Genomic DNA, 15,673 nt, shown 5'->3' on the forward strand with positions numbered 1-15,673 from the left:
ATTAGCATCTGTCCATATATTTCAGGCTCTTCTGAAGGCAGTTATTTCAGCCTTCTGAGAGAAAGTCCCCATAGGTAATGGTTGTGCTTCGATTACCTTGTCAGTAGCAGTTACTGCATACCCTGCCTTACGGTTTCATTGTCTCACCAAACTGCTTCCTCAGTAACCCAGATGTCTTGTGCATCTTCTAAGAATTCGTTTTTCAGGTCTGACTGGCAACAGTCCGTATCTTCAGTTGTTTCAAAACAGTCATGAAATACTGGTTTGGCAGGAGTTCCGCGAAGGAAAGATGCTGGGTTGACAATAATAATTACAATTCTTTCTGTATCATCCTGCTCTATCAGGATGGCCTGGTATCTCAGGAACCTTTGGGGGTGAGAACCAACGCCCCCCTTTTGCCTTTATGACAGTAGACACTGTATCAGATATTCCAACTGTTATTCTTCGGCCTAGCGTAAATTTACTGGGTTCTTGACTACTGAGCACTAGCGCAGCCACCGCTCTAACCACTGAGGCCATCTCTTACTTCATAAAAAGGCTTTAGCAACAGTCCGTAGCTGTGTATCCACGGTTGGTACCCTCCTGTTATTCCTGAGAATGTACGGAGTTCCTTGGCACTTTGTGGTTCAGGGGTTTAGCAGATGGCATCTTTTTTGGCAGTCCTTAAGGTTCCAAGTCCAGTTGTAATCTCCTATCCCAGATCCGTCACTTGCCATTGAGTTATTTGTGCCTTGTGCTGAGAAACTTGATCATCATTGAAACAGAGAAATTCAGCAAAATCACAGTCCATTGCGCACAGTCCTCTTTGTTTCTGTAGCATCCACATGCTGCAGTAAAGTTCCACCGTGGGATGGAGGAAACCAAATCTCAGGCTCACGAGTCCACCAGTTCTCAAAAATCATTGAGCTGTTCTCACGACCCTGGTTAACACTGTCCAGGTTAACTGAGTCTTTTCTGTCCCATATTGGGGTTCTCTTAATCAAAGGCAAATAACCTTAGGCTTCCTTTAGCCAAACCAGGCAGAAAAGGCATCCTTCAAATCCAGAAGGTAAACACTTACTCATTCCCTAGCTTAGTTACTAAAGTGGATGGATTAGCCACCATGGAGTTCATACATTCAGCAATTCTATTACTTACCCTCCAATCTTGTACTAAACCATAGCACTTGCTATCCAATTTTTCATTGGCAAGATTGGAATATTGTATTTGGATTCACATTCAATTAGTCATCCAAAATCCAAAACTTATCTATTTTCTTTTCTTTTATCCTTCTACAGTTGCATATCCTCAAATGGCACTGCTTTACCCTGACTGGGCTAGCTCTAGCTCTTACTTTAGCTTGGGGCTGCGTTTTGGCTCTACCAGGCATCCCTGGTGCCCACACTCTTAAGCATATTTTATTTCAGATTTCTGTAACTTCTGGGGGTACGTCATTGCTTTTTCCCAGTTTGTATTAAAGCCAGACTTACAATTTTCAATCAGTTAATCTTGTTTGACCCTTAGCTCCAGTTTTATTGAATTTAATCTCTGCATCCATTTGTTCTAATAAGTCCTGCCAGAGTAGCGATTTTGGAGAACCTGGCATGTGCAGGAATTGATGTATTCCTACTTATTTTCTCAGCCTATATTTAATTGATCCCAAAGGTAAGCTTTTTCTTGTTGGGCAGGAGCTCCTGCTACTGTTGCAAAATCATCTATGGGTGATCAGAGGCACCCGTGCCCACCAGGAAATAAACCTCTTTATCCTGCTCTCGTAGCTGCAATTTAACCAGTAGATTTGCTAGGAATAACTTCCCAGGTTCCCATCATTCAGCTTTTGCAATCAGAGACGGTTGTGTTTCTCCACCAATGTCTCATTTCCCCGAGGTTCGGACGCTGCTTTCCGTCCAGCAGGGGTGGAACCCTCCATGGGCTCTTCCAGGCAACCCCCCCACCTCTTTCTGAGGGAACCTCTGGGTCCTACAGTTCTACTTTAGCACCGTAACAGTAACAGCTGCTGCTATTCCCAATTTCCTTACTCTCTCTGTTCCTCAATCAGTATTTTCTTCATATTGCTCACCTCTCTTTGGTTATACATCCCTGTTACGCCTTGCTCATCTTTGCCTTCCTCAGCCTGCGTCCTTCTCAATCTTTTCCCTTTCCAAAATCTCATCATTACATAAACAACTAACATTACTTTTCAGTTTCACCTCCTCCTCTCCAGAGGCTTCCAGTGCTAACACTGGAATTTTGGGTTTTCCAGATTTCTGCACATGAAAGCTATTCTCACTTCCAGTGCCCCATCCTCTTCACCTATCCCCATTCGCAATAAACACAGTTTACAACAGCAGTCCCTGACTGCGGCACTCTCTCTCTGAGAGTTCTGCTCACAGGTGAATGGTGCGGGGGTGCTGCTCCTCATGCCAGTGCAGATAAACTCACTTTCTCTTTAACCCTTTTTCCTTTGTCCACTGTTCATACCCTCAGTTACACTTCCACATAACCTCAATCATGCGTCTGTTTACCATTAGCAATTACACTTATACCATCAAAACCGTTTGTCCTATTTAATCAGTACCCACAAAGTGAACATAAAGTTCTTCAGTTTCCACAAACACCCAGTACTTAGTCTCGTGATTAGAGCACTCAATTGTAAAAACTGTTCATGTTATTTCATTTACCTTCCCTCCTTAAGAAGAACAGTAGCTGTAAGAAAGTATTATAGTTTCAGGTCCCATTCCGAGGCCACTTCTCATCATCTTCTAACTTATAGATTAACCACCGTTGATTGCTATACTTGATTAAAGTTTCCTTAGGGTGCCTCCAGGTTCCCCTGCAATATCCCCCCAATTTGCCAAAATTGCCAAACGGTTTTGTTTGGGAATTTCCTTCCCCTGGGAGCCTCCCATGGTGTTTACAAAATTCTTCTTGATTCCTAATTTCCTCCAAGTTTCCGCAAACAAGCCCTTAACACCATATAGTGATCTTGTTCAGTTAGAAACACTTGGAAACAGATCTCACAGAAGGCTGTCCACCTTCCTTTACACACTTCCCCACAAACGGAACACAGTACTACATAAACAGGCTGACAATCATTCCGTGAATGGAATGCTTCTCACAGCATGTTCACTCTGACATTTAGAACAAAAACCGTGCTTTATACATCATACACAGTGCTGACGATGGGCTTTAGCTGGAATCTTAAGAAGACTAGTACATTAGTCGATCAGTAGCAAGCCTTAAGATTTTTCCAAAAGTCAGCTTGACCTGAAATGATTAGATACACGGTACCGAACACTCAGCAGATGGTGATAACAATAATACAACCTATAACTCCCACTACTACCTTCAGGAGTATAAACGTTAAGATGTGACAAAATCCCCTCTGTTAACAATCAAGGCAAGGGAAGGCTAGTCAGGGCCAGGCAGTACAAGGCAAGGCAAGACCACACAAGGAACAGCAAGCAAGTAAAAGAAAGAAAAAGCATGGCAAAGCAAGGCAAGGCGAGGCCAGGCCAGGCAGGGCCAAACAAGGCAAGGATAAGCCGTCTGAAACCAGGCTAGGTAGGCAAGGCCAGGCAGTGCAAGGCAAAGCAAGGCATGGCAAGCGAAGGACAGGCATGGTAACGGAAGGCCAGGTAAAGGAAGGGCAAGGCAAGGGAAGGCAAGGCCAGGCCAAGCGAGGCCAGGCCCGGCCATGACATTCAAGGCACAGCTGGGCAAGGCAATGCAAGAGAAGGCCAGGCCAAGCCAGGCCCAACAAGGCAAGGCAAGGCAAAAACAGGCAAGGACAGGCAAGAGCAGGCCAATCCATGCCAGGCAAGGAAAGGCAAGGCAGGGCAAAACAAGGCAAGGCCAAGGAATGCAAGGCAAGGCAGAGCAAGGAAATGAAAAGCAAAGCAAGGCTAGGCAGGGCAAGGCAAAGCAAGGCAAGACAATCTGAGGCCAGGTGAGGTCTTTCAGTGCAAGGCAAGGTCGGGCCAGGTAAGGCCGGGACTGGCCAGGCCAGGCTATGCCAAGCAGGGCAACGCAAGGCCACGACAGGAAAAACCAGGCAAGCCATCCAATGCCAGGGCAGGCCGGGCCATGCGAAGGCAAGGCAAGGCCTGGCAAGCACAGGTCAGGCCAGGCTAGGCAAAGCAAAGCAAAGCAAAGCCAAGCCAGGCAAAGCCAGGCAGTGCAAGGCTAGGCAAGGCAAGGCAAGGCGAGGTCAGGTGAGGTCTTTCACTGCAAGGTAAATTCGGATGACGTAAGGCCTGGACTGGCCAGGCCAGGCTATGCCAAGCAAAGCAAGGCAAGGCAAGGCAAGGCCATGGAAGGTCAGGCAGAATGAGGCATGGCCAGTCCAGGCACTGCATGACAAGGAAGGCAAGGTCCAGCCAAGCAAGACAAGGCAAGGCCAAGGAATGCATGGCAAGGCAGAGCAAGGAAATGAAAGGCAAGCCAAGGCTAGGCAAGACCAGGCAAGGATAGGCCTTCTGAGGCCAGGCAAGGTAGGCAAGGCCAGGCAGGGCAGGCAAGGCCAGGCCAAGCAATGCAAAGCAAGGCAAAGCAAAGCCAAGCCAAGCCAAGCCAGGCAAGGCAAGGCAGGGCAGGGCAGAGCAGGGAAATTCAAAAGAAGACCTGTCAAGGCCAGGCAAGGAAAGGCAAGGCTAAGCTAGGCCAGAAGAGGCAATGAATGGCCGGGCCAGGCGAGACAAGTCCAGGCAAGGATAGGCCTTCTGAGGCCAGAGAAGGTAGGCAAGGCCAGGCAGGGCCAGGCCAGGCAAGACCAGGCAGTGCAAAGCAAGCAAGGCAAGGAGAGGTCACCTTAGGTCTTTCACTGCAAGGTAAGGTCAAGACAGGTAAGGCCGGGACTAGCCAGGCCGGTTCTGGCCAGGCCAGGCTATGCCAGGCATGGCAAGGCAAGGCGATGCCAGGCCAGGCAATGCAAGTCCAGGCCAGGCAATGCAAGACCAGGTCACATCAGGCAAAGCAAGGCAAGGCCAGGCAAGGCAAAGCAAAGCAAGGCAAGCAGAGTCAAGACAAGGCAAGGGGAGGAAAGGAAAGTCCCAGCAAGGCCAGGCAGTGCAAGGCGAGGCAAGGCCAAACAACACAAGGCGATGCCAGGCCAGGACAGGCAATGCAAGACTGGTCCAGGCCAGGCAAGGCCAGGTCAGGCACGGAAAAGCAAGGCAAGCCCATGCAAGGCAAAGCCGGCCAGGCCAGGCCATGCCCAGCAAGGCAAGGCCTAGCAAGGCCAGGCCAGGACAAGCAAAGCAAGGCAAGGCCAGGACAGGACAGGCTAGGCAAAGCAAGGGAAGGCACGTCAAGGGCAGGCATGACAAGGGAAGGCAAGGCAAGATCAGGAAAGGCAAGGCCAGGCAAGGCAAGGCTAGGCCAGGTCAAGTGATGAAAAACCAGAGCAGGCCAGGAAAGACCAGGCAAGGCAAAGCCAGGCCAGGCCAGGCCAGACCAGGCCAGTAAAGAGCAGGCAAATCACGGCAAGGGAAGGGAAGGCAAGGCAAGACAAGGCCAGGCCATGCAAGGCAAGGGAAGGCAAGGCATGGCCAGGCCAGGTCATTGCAGTCCATGCCAGGCATTTCAAGGATAGGCCAGGCCAGCCCAGGCCAAGCGAGGCAAGGCAAAGCTAGGCAAGACAAGGACAAACAAGACAAGGCCAGGCCAGGCATGTCAAGGCAATGCCAAGCAAGGCAAGGCAAGGCAAGAACAAACCAGGCCAGGCTAATGAAGGCCAGGCAAGGTTAGGCCAGGCAGGGCAAGGCAAGTCATGGAAAGGCCAGGCAAGGAAAGGCCAGGCCAGGACACGCAAAGCCAGGCCAGCACAGGCAATGCCAGGACAGGCCAGGAAAGGCAAGGTCAGGATAGGCCAGGCCAGGACAGGCTTTGAAAGGCCTGGCCAGGACAGGCAAAGCCAGGCCAGGACAAACCAGGCCAGGCTTGTCCAGGTCAGGCCAGGCCAGGCAAGGCCAGGCCAGGCTAGGCCTGGCCAGTCCAGGCAAGGCAAGGCAAGGCAAGGCAAGGCAAGGTCAGGAAAGGCAAAGCCAGGCCAAGCCAGGACAGGTGAGGCAAGACAAGGACAGGCAAGGACAGGCCAGGACCGACCAGGCATGGCCTGACCAGTCCAGGTTAGGCAAGACAAGGCAAGGCATGACAAAGAAAGGCCAGACCGGGTAAGACAAGGCCAGGAAAGACAAGGAAAGGCCAGGCAACTCAAGGCAAGAAAAAGAAAAGGCAAGATAGGGCCAGGCCAGGCATGGAAAGAAAAAGCAAAGCAAGGCCACACCAGACAAAACCAGAAAAGCTCATGGGCAGGCCAGGCACAGTAAGGAAGGCAAGGCAAGGCAAAACATAGCAAGACATGGCAAGCACAGGTGAGGCCAACCTAGGTAAGACAAGGCAATTTCAAGCCAGGCCAGGAAAGGCCAAATCACGCAAGGCCAGGTCAAGCAATGCCAGGCAAGGCAAGGCCAGGAATGGCCAGGCCAGGAATGGCCAGGCCAGGCAGGAAAAAACTAGGCAAGAAAAGGCCAGTCATGGCAAGGCAAAGCAAGGAAAGTTCCAGCAAGGCCAGGCAAGGCAAGGCAAGGCAAGGCAAGGCAAGCCCAGGCAAGTCCAGGCAAAACAAGGCAAGGCAAGGCCAGGACTGGCCAGGCCAGGCAGGACAAGGCTAGGCAAGAAAAGGCCAGTCAAGGGAAGGCAAGGCAAGGCAAGGCAAGGCCAGGCCAGTCAAAGCAAGGCAAGGCATGGCCAGGCAAGGCCAAGCACGGATAGGCCAGGCAAGGCAAGGCAAGGCAAGCTAAGGAAAGGCTAGGTAGGGCCAAGCAAGGAAGAACAAGGCAAGGCAAGGCAAGGCAAGGCCAGGCCAAGCCTGGCAAGGCAAGGCAAGGCCAGGCAAGCCCATGCCATGCAGGGCAAGGCAATGCTAGTCAAGTCCAGGCCAGGCCCGGCCTGGCAGGGCAAGGCCAGGCCAGGTCAAGCAAGGCAAGGCAAGGCAAAGCAAGGCTAGGCAAGACAGAGAAAGGCAAGTCTGGGCAAGGCCAGGCAAGTCTAGGCCTGGCAAAACAAGGCAAGGCCAGGCAAGGCCAGGCAAGGCAAAGCATGGCAAGGCAAGGCAAGGCAAGGCAAGGCAAAACAAGGCCAGGCCAGGCAAGGCAAGGCTAGGCAACGCACGGCCACGCAAGGCAAGGCAAGGCAAGGCAAGTCCATGCAAGGGCAGGCAAGGCAAGGCAAGGCAAGGCAAGGCAAGGCAAAAGAAGGCAAGGCAAAAGAAGGCAAAGCCTGGCAAGGCAAGGCAGGGCAAGGCCAGGCAAGGCAAGGCAGGGCAAGGCCAGGCAAGGCCAGGCAAGGCAAGGCAGGGCAAGGCCAGGTAAGGAAAGGCAGGGCAAGGCCAGGCCAGACCAGGCCAGGCAAGCAAGGCAAAGAAAGGCAAGGCCAGGCCAGGCCAGGCCAGACAGGGCAAGGCCAGGAAAGGCCACTCAAGGCAAGGCCAGGCTAGGCAAGGCAAGGCAAGGCAAGGCAAGGCAAGGCAAGGCAAGGCAAGGCAAAAGAAGGCAAGGCAGGCAAAGGCCAGGCCAGGCCAGGCCAGGCAAGCAAGGCAAGTCCAGGCAAGGAAAGGCAAGGCAAGGCATGTACAGGCCCGGCAAGGCAAGCCCAGGCAAGGAAAGGCAAGGCCAGGGAAGGCAAGGCATGTACAGGCCAGGCAAGGCAAGGCCAAGCAAGGCAAGGCCAGGCAAGGCAAGGCAAGACCAGGCAAGGTCAGGCCAGGCCAGGCGGGGCAATGCAAGGCAAGGCAATGCCAGGGCAGGCCAGGCCAGGCAAGGCAAGGCAAGGGAAGGCAAGGCAAGACAAGGCCAGGCAAGGCAAGGGAAGGCAAGGCAAGGCAAGGCAAGGCAAGGCCAGGCAAGGCCAGGCCAGGCCAGGCAGGGCAAAGCAAGGAAAGGCAATGCCAGGGCAAGCCAGGCCAGGCAAGGCCAGGCCAGGCCAGGCAAGGCAAGGCAACGCAAGGCAAGACAAAACGCAAGGCAAGGCAAGGAGGGGCATGGAGGGGCAAGGCCAGGCAAGGCAAGGCAAGGCCAGGCAAGGCCAAGCCAGGCAAGGCCAGGCAAGGCGAGGCACAGCAAGGCAAGAGAAGGCAAGGCAAGTTCAGGCCAGGCAATGCAAGGCAAAGCCAGGCAAGCCCAGGCAAGGCAAGGCCAGGACTGGCCAGGCCAGGCAGGACAAGGCTAGGCAAGGAAAGGCCTGTCAAGGGAAGGCAAGGCAAGGCAAGGCAAGTCCAGGAAAGGCAAGGCAAGAACAGGCGGGTCACGACAAGACAAGGCAAGGCAAGGCAAGGCAAGGCAATGCAAGGCAAGTCCAGGCAAAGTAGGGCAAGACAAGGCAAGGCAAGGCCAGGCAAGGCAAGTCCAGGCAAGGCCAGACAAGGCAAGGTAACGCATCACAAGGCCAGGCCCGGCCAGGAAAGTCAACACTAGGCAAGGCAAAGCCAGTCGAGGCAAGGCAAAGCAGGGCAACTCCAGGCAAGTCCAGGCCAGGCTGGGCAAGGCAAGGAAAGGCAAGGCAAGGCAAGGCCAGGAATGGCCAGGCCAGGAATGGCCAGGCCAGGCAGGAAAAAACTAGGCAAGAAAAGGCCAGTCATGGCAAGGCAAAGCAAGGAAAGTTCCAGCAAGGCCAGGCAAGGCAAGGCAAGGCAAGGCAAGGCAAGCCCAGGCAAGTCCAGGCAAAACAAGGCAAGGCAAGGCCAGGACTGGCCAGGCCAGGCAGGACAAGGCTAGGCAAGAAAAGGCCAGTCAAGGGAAGGCAAGGCAAGGCAAGGCAAGGCCAGGCCAGTCAAAGCAAGGCAAGGCATGGCCAGGCAAGGCCAAGCACGGATAGGCCAGGCAAGGCAAGGCAAGGCAAGCTAAGGAAAGGCTAGGTAGGGCCAAGCAAGGAAGAACAAGGCAAGGCAAGGCAAGGCAAGGCCAGGCCAAGCCTGGCAAGGCAAGGCAAGGCCAGGCAAGCCCATGCCATGCAGGGCAAGGCAATGCTAGTCAAGTCCAGGCCAGGCCCGGCCTGGCAGGGCAAGGCCAGGCCAGGTCAAGCAAGGCAAGGCAAGGCAAAGCAAGGCTAGGCAAGGCAAAAGCAGGCAAGGCAAGGCAGGGCAATGCAATGCAAGACAGAGAAAGGCAAGTCTGGGCAAGGCCAGGCAAGTCTAGGCCTGGCAAAACAAGGCAAGGCCAGGCAAGGCCAGGCAAGGCAAAGCATGGCAAGGCAAGGCAAGGCAAGGCAAGGCAAAACAAGGCCAGGCCAGGCAAGGCAAGGCCAGGCCCGGCCAGGCAAGGAAAGGCTAGGCAACGCACGGCCACGCAAGGCAAGGCAAGGCAAGGCAAGTCCATGCAAGGGCAGGCAAGGCAAGGCAAGGCAAGGCAAGGCAAGGCAAGGCAAGGCAAGGCAAGGCAAAAGAAGGCAAGGCAAAAGAAGGCAAAGCCAGGCAAGGCAAGGCAGGGCAAGGCCAGGCAAGGCAAGGCAGGGCAAGGCCAGGCAAGGCCAGGCAAGGCAAGGCAGGGCAAGGCCAGGTAAGGATAGGCAGGGCAAGGCCAGGCCAGACCAGGCCAGGCAAGCAAGGCAAAGAAAGGCAAGGCCAGGCCAGGCCAGGCCAGACAGGGCAAGGCCAGGAAAGGCCACTCAAGGCAAGGCCAGGCTAGGCAAGGCAAGGCAAGGCAAGGCAAGGCAAGGCAAGGCAAAAGAAGGCAAGGCAAAAGAAGGCAAGGCCAGGCAAGGCAAGGCAGGCAAAGGCCAGGCCAGGCCAGGCAAGCAAGGCAAGTCCAGGCAAGGAAAGGCAAGGCAAGGCATGTACAGGCCCGGCAAGGCAAGCCCAGGCAAGGAAAGGCAAGGCCAGGCAAGGCAAGGCATGTACAGGCCAGGCAAGGCAAGGCCAAGCAAGGCAAGGCCAGGCAAGGCAAGGCAAGACCAGGCAAGGTCAGGCCAGGCCAGGCGGGGCAATGCAAGGCAAGGCCAGGCAAGACAAGGCCAGGCAAGGCAAGGCAAGGCAAGGCCAGGCATGGAGGGGCAAGGCAAGGCAAGGCCAGGCCAGGCCAGGCAAGGCCAGGCCAGGCCAGGCAAGGCAAGGCAACGCAAGGCACAACCAAGGAAATCAAGGCAATGCAAGGCAAGTCCAGGCAAGGCCCATCAAGGCAAGTCAAGGCAAGGGACAACCAAGCAAATCAAGGCAAGGCCAGGCAAGTCACAGCTAGGCAAGGCATGGCCAGGCAAGTCCAGGGAAGGCCAGGCAAGGCTAGGCAAGGCCAGGAAAGGCCAGGCCAGTCACAGCTAAACAAGGCAAGGCCAGACAAGGCAAGGCAAGTCCAGGCCAGTCATGGAAAGGCAAGGCAGGTCCAGTCAAGGCAAGGAAAGTCCAGGCAAGTCCAGGCCAGTCACGGCAAGGCAAGGCAAGGCCAGTCAAGGAAAGGCAAGGCCAGGAAAGGCCAGGCAAGTCCAGGCAAGGCAAGGCAAGGCAACTCCAGGCCACTCACGGCACGGCAAGGCAAGGCCAGGCAAGGCAAGGCAATGCAAGGCAAGGCAAGTCCAGGCAAGTCCAGGCCAAGCAGGGCAAGGCAAGTCAAGGCAAGGCACAACCAAGCAAATCAAGGCAATGCAAGGCAAGTCCAGGCAAGGCCCGGAAAGGCAAGGCAAGGCAATACAAGGCCAGGACAGGCAAGGCAAGGCCAGGCCCAACCTGGCAAGGCAACGGTAGGCAAGGCAATGCCGGTAAAGGCAAGGCAAGTCCAGGCAAGTCCAGGCCAGGCAGGGCAAGGCAAGGCAAGGCAAAACAATACCTGTCCACGTAAGGCAAGGCCACGCAAGGCCAGGCAAGGCAAAGCAACTCCAGGCAAGAACAGGCAAGTCCAGGCCAGTAACTGCAAGGCAAGGCAAGCCCAGGCAGGCAAGGCAAGGCAATGCAAAACAAGTCCAGGCCAGTAACGGAAAGGCAAGGCAGGTCCAGTCAAGGCAAGGCAAGTCCAGGCAAGTCCAGGCCAGTCACGGCAAGGCAAGGCAAGGCAAGGCAAGGCAAGGCAAGGCAAGGCAAGGCAAGGCAAAGCAAGGCAAGGCAATGCAAAACAAGGCCAGGCCATGTAAGGCAAAGCCACGCAAGGCCAGGCAATGCAAGGCAAGTCCAGGCAAGGCCAGGCAAGGCCAGGCAATGCAAGGCAAGTCCACGCAAGGCCAGGCAAAACAAGGCAAGGCAAGGCAAGGCAATGCAAGGCAAGGCAAGGCAATGCAAGGCACGGCTAGGCACGGCTTGGCAAAGCCAGGCAAGGCCAGGCAAGGCAAGCAAGGCAAGGGCAGTCAAGGCAAGGCAAGTTTAGGCCAGTCACGGCAAGGCAAGGCAAGGCCAGGCAAGGCAAGCAGGTCAAGTCAAGTCAAGGCCAGGCCAGATCAGGCAAGGCAAGCAGGGCAAGGCAAGTCAAGGCTAGGGCTGTCCAGGCATAGCCAGGCCAGGCAAGGCAAATCCAGGACAGGAGAGGCAAGGCCAGGCACGGCTAGGCACGGCTTGGCAAAGCCAGGCCAGGCCAGGCCAGGCCAGGCAAGGCAAGGCAAGGCCAAACAAGGCAAGGCCAAGCAAGGCAAGACAAAGCAAAGCAAAGTTGGGCAAGGCCAGTCCAGGCCAGGCAAGGCCTGGCCAGGCCATGCAAGATACGGCAAAGAAAAGGCTAGGCAAGGCAAGGCCAGATTAAACAAGGCAAGGAAAGACAAGGCAAGGCCATGCCAGGCAAGGCAAGGCAAGGCAAAGCAAGGCATGGCCTGTCTAGGCAAGGAAAGGCAAGTGTTGGTAAGGCCAGGCCAAGCTAGGTAAGGCAATTCATGGCCAGTCACGGCAAAGCAAAGCCAGGCAAGACAAGGAAAGGCAAGGCAAGTCAAGGCCAGGCAAGGCAAGTGCCGGCCAAGCAGGGCAAGGCAAGTCAAGGCAAGGCACAACCAAGCAAATCAAGGCAATGCAAGGCAAGTCCAGGCAAGGCCTGGAAAGGCAAGGCAAGGCAAAACAAGGCCAGGACAGGCAAGGCAAGGCCAGGCCCAACCTGGCAAGGCAACGGTAGGCAAGGCAATGCCGGTCAAGGCAAGGCAAGTCCAGGCAAGTCCAGGCCAAGCAGGGCAAGGCAAGTCAAGGCAAGGCCCGGAAAGGCAAGGCAAGGCAAAACAAGGCCAGGACAGGCAAGGCAAGGCCAGGCCCAACCTGGCAAGGCAACGGTAGGCAAGGCAATGCCGGTCAAGGCAAGGCAAGGCAAGGCAAGTCCAGGCAAGTCCTGGCCAGGCAGGGCAAGGCAAGGCAAAACAAGGCCTGGCCACGTAAGGAAAGGCCACGCAAAACCACGCAAGGCCAGGCAAGGCAAAGCAAGTCCAGGCAAGAACAGGCAAGTCCAGGCCAGTAACTGCAAGGCAAGGCAAGCCCAGGCAGGCAAGGCAAGGCAATGAAAAACAAGGCCAGGCCATGTAAGGCAAAGCCACGCAAGGCCAGGCAATGCAAGGCAAATCCAGGCAAGAACAGGCATGGCCAGGCAATGCAAGGCAAGTCCACGCAAGGCCAGGCAAAACAAGGCAAGGCAAAACAAGGCAAGGCAAGGCAATGCAAGGCAAGTCCACGCAAGGCCAGGCAAAACAAGGCAAGGCCAGGCAAGGCAAGGGCAGTCAAGGCAAGGCAAGTTTAGGCCAGTCACGGCAAGGCAAGGCAAGGCCAGGCAAGGCAAGCAGGTCAAGTCAAGTCAAGGCCAGGCCAGATCAGGGAAGGCAAGCAGGGCAAGGCAAGTCAAGGCTAGGGCTGTCCAGGCATAGCCAGGCCAGGCAAGGCAAATCCAGGACAGGAGAGGCAAGGCCAGGCACGGCTAGGCACGGCTTGGCAAAGCCAGGCCAGGCCAGGTCAGGCAAGGCAAGGCAAGGCCAAACAAGGCAAGGCCAAGCAAGGCAAGACAAAGCAAAGCAAAGTTGGGCAAGGCCTGGCCAGGCCATGCAAGATACGGCAAGGAAAGGCTAGGCAAGGCAAGGCCAGATTAAACAAGGCAAGGAAAGACAAGGCAAGGCCATGCCAGGCAAGGCAAGGCAAGGCAAAGCAAGGCATGGCCTGTCTAGGCAAGGAAAGGCAAGTGTTGGCCAGGCCAGGCCAAGCTAGGTAAGGCAATTCATGGCCAGTCACGGCAAAGCAAAGCCAGGCAAGACAAGGAAAGGTAAAGCAAGCCAAGGCCAGCCACGGCAAGTCCAGGCAAGTCCAGGCCAAGTAGGGCAAGGCAAGTCAAGGCAAGGCACAACCAAGCAAATCAAGGCAATGCAAGGCAAGTCCAGGCCAGGCAGGGCAAGGCAAGGCAAGGCAAAACAAGGCCTGGCCACCTAAGGCAAGGCCAGGCAAGGCCAGGAAAGGCCACGCAAGGCCACGCAAGGCAAAGCAAGTCCAGGCAAGAACAGGAGGCCCAGGCTAGTAACTGCAAGGCAAGGCAAGCCCAGGCAGGTAAGGCAAGGCAATGCAAAACAAGGCCAGGCCATGTAAGGCAAAGCCATGCAAGGCCAGGCAATGAAAGGCAAGTCCAGGCAAGGCCAGGCATGGCCTGGCAATGCAAGGCAAGTCCGCGCAAGGCCAGGCAAAACAAGGCAAGGCAAGTCCACGCAAGGCCAGGCAATACAAGGCAAGGCAAGGCAAGGCAAGTCCAGGCAACTCCAGGCCAGGCAGGGCAAGGCAAGGCAAGGCAAAACAAGGCCTGCCCACATAAGGCAAGGCCAGGCAAGGCCACGCAAGGCCAGGCAAGGCAAAGCAAGTCCAGGCAAGAACAGGCAAGTGCAGGCCAGTAACTGCAAGGCAAGGCAAGCCCAGGCAGGCAAGGTAAGGCAATGCAAAACAAGGCCAGCCCATGTAAGGCAAAGCCACGCAAGGCCAGGCAATGCAAGGCAAGTCCAGGCAAGGCCAGGCATGGCCAGGCAATGCAAGGCAAGTCCACGCAAGGCCAGGCAAAACAAGGCAAGGCAAAACAAGGCAAGGCAAGGCAAAGCAAGTCCAGGCAAGGCCAGGCAAAGCCAGGCAAGGCAAGCAAGGCAAGGGCAGTCAAGGCAAGGCAAGTTTAGGCCAGTCACGGCAAGGCAAGGCAAGGCCAGGCAAGGCAAGCAGGTCAAGTCAAGTCAAGGCCAGGCCAGATCAGGCAAGGCAAGCAGGGCAAGGCAAGTCAAGGCTAGGCCTGTCCAGGCATAGCCAGGCCAGGCAAGGCAAATCCAGGACAGGAGAGGCAAGGCCAGGCACGGCTAGGCACGGCTTGGCAAAGCCAGGCCAGGCCAGGCCAGGCCAGGCAAGGCAAGGCAAGGCCAAACAAGGCAAGGCCAAGCAAGGCAAGACAAAGCAAAGCAAAGTTGGGCCAGTCCAGGCCAGGCCAGGCAAGCAGGGCAAGTCAAGTCAAGGCCAGGCTAGACTAGGCAAGGCAAAGCCAGGCCAGTGCAGGCAAGGCCTGGCCAGGCCATGCAAGATACGGCAAGGAAAGGCTAGGCAAGGCAAGGCCAGATTAAACAAGGCAAGGAAAGACAAGGCAAGGCCGTGCCAGGCAAGGCAAGGCAAGGCAAAGCAAGGCATGGCCTGTCTAGGCAAGGAAAGGCAAGTGTTGGCCAGGCCAGGCCAAGCTAGGTAAGGCAATTCATGGCCAGTCACGGCAAAGCAAAGCCAGGCAAGACAAGGAAAGGCAAGGCAAGTCAAAACCAGGCAAGGCAAGTCCAGGCAAGTCCAGGCCAAGCAGGGCTAGGCAAGTCAAGACAAGGCACAACCAAGCAAATCAAGGCAATGCAAGGCAAGTCCAGGCAAGGCCCGGAAAGGCAAGGCAAGGCAAAACAAGGCCAGGACAGGCAAGGCAAGGCCAGGCCCAACCTGGCAAGGCAACGGTAAACAAGGCAATGCCGGTCAAGGCAAGGCAAGTCCAGGCAAGTCCAGGCCAGGCACGGCAAGTCCAGGCAAGGCAAAACAAGGCCTGGCCACGTAAGGCAAGACCACGCAAGGCCAGGCAAGGCAAAGCAAGTCCAGGCAAGAACAGGCAAGTCCAGGCCAGTAACTGCAAGGCAAGGCAAGCCCAGGCAGGCAAGGCAAGGCAAGGCAAAACAAGGCCAGGCCATGCAAGGCAAGTCCATGCAAGACTAGGCAAAACAAGGCAAGGCACGGCAATGCAAGGCAAGTCCAGGCAAGGCCAGGCAAAACCAGGCAAGGCCAGGCAAGGCAAGCAATGCAAGGGCAGGCAAGTCAAGGCAAGTTTAGGACAGTCACGGCAAGGCAAGGCAAGGCCAGGCAAGGCAAGCAGGTCAAGTCAAGTCAAGGCCAGGCCAGATCAGGCAAGGCAAGCAGGGCAAGGCAAGTCAAGGCTAGGCCTGTCCAGGCATAGCCAGGCCAGGCAAGGCAAATCCAGGACAGGAGAGGCAAGGCCAGGCACGGCTAGGCACGGCTTGGCAAAGCCAGGCCAGGCCAGGCCAGGCAAGGCAAGGCAAGGCCAAACAAGGCAAGGCCAAGCAAGGCAAGGCAAAGCAAAGCAAAGTTGGGCAAGGCCAGGCCAGGCCAGGCAAGCAGGGCAAGTCAAGTCAAGGCCAGGCTAGACTAGGCAAGGCAAAGCCAGGCCAGTCCAGGCAAGGCCTGGCCAGGCCATGCAAGATACGGCAAGGAAAGGCTAGGCAAGGCAAGGCCAGATTAAACAAGGCAAGGAAAGACAAG

The sequence above is a fragment of the Gallus gallus genome, chromosome 28, assembly GCF_016699485.2.
Source record: "Gallus gallus isolate bGalGal1 chromosome 28, bGalGal1.mat.broiler.GRCg7b, whole genome shotgun sequence".
In the NCBI taxonomy this organism is placed as follows: Eukaryota; Metazoa; Chordata; class Aves; order Galliformes; family Phasianidae; genus Gallus; species Gallus gallus.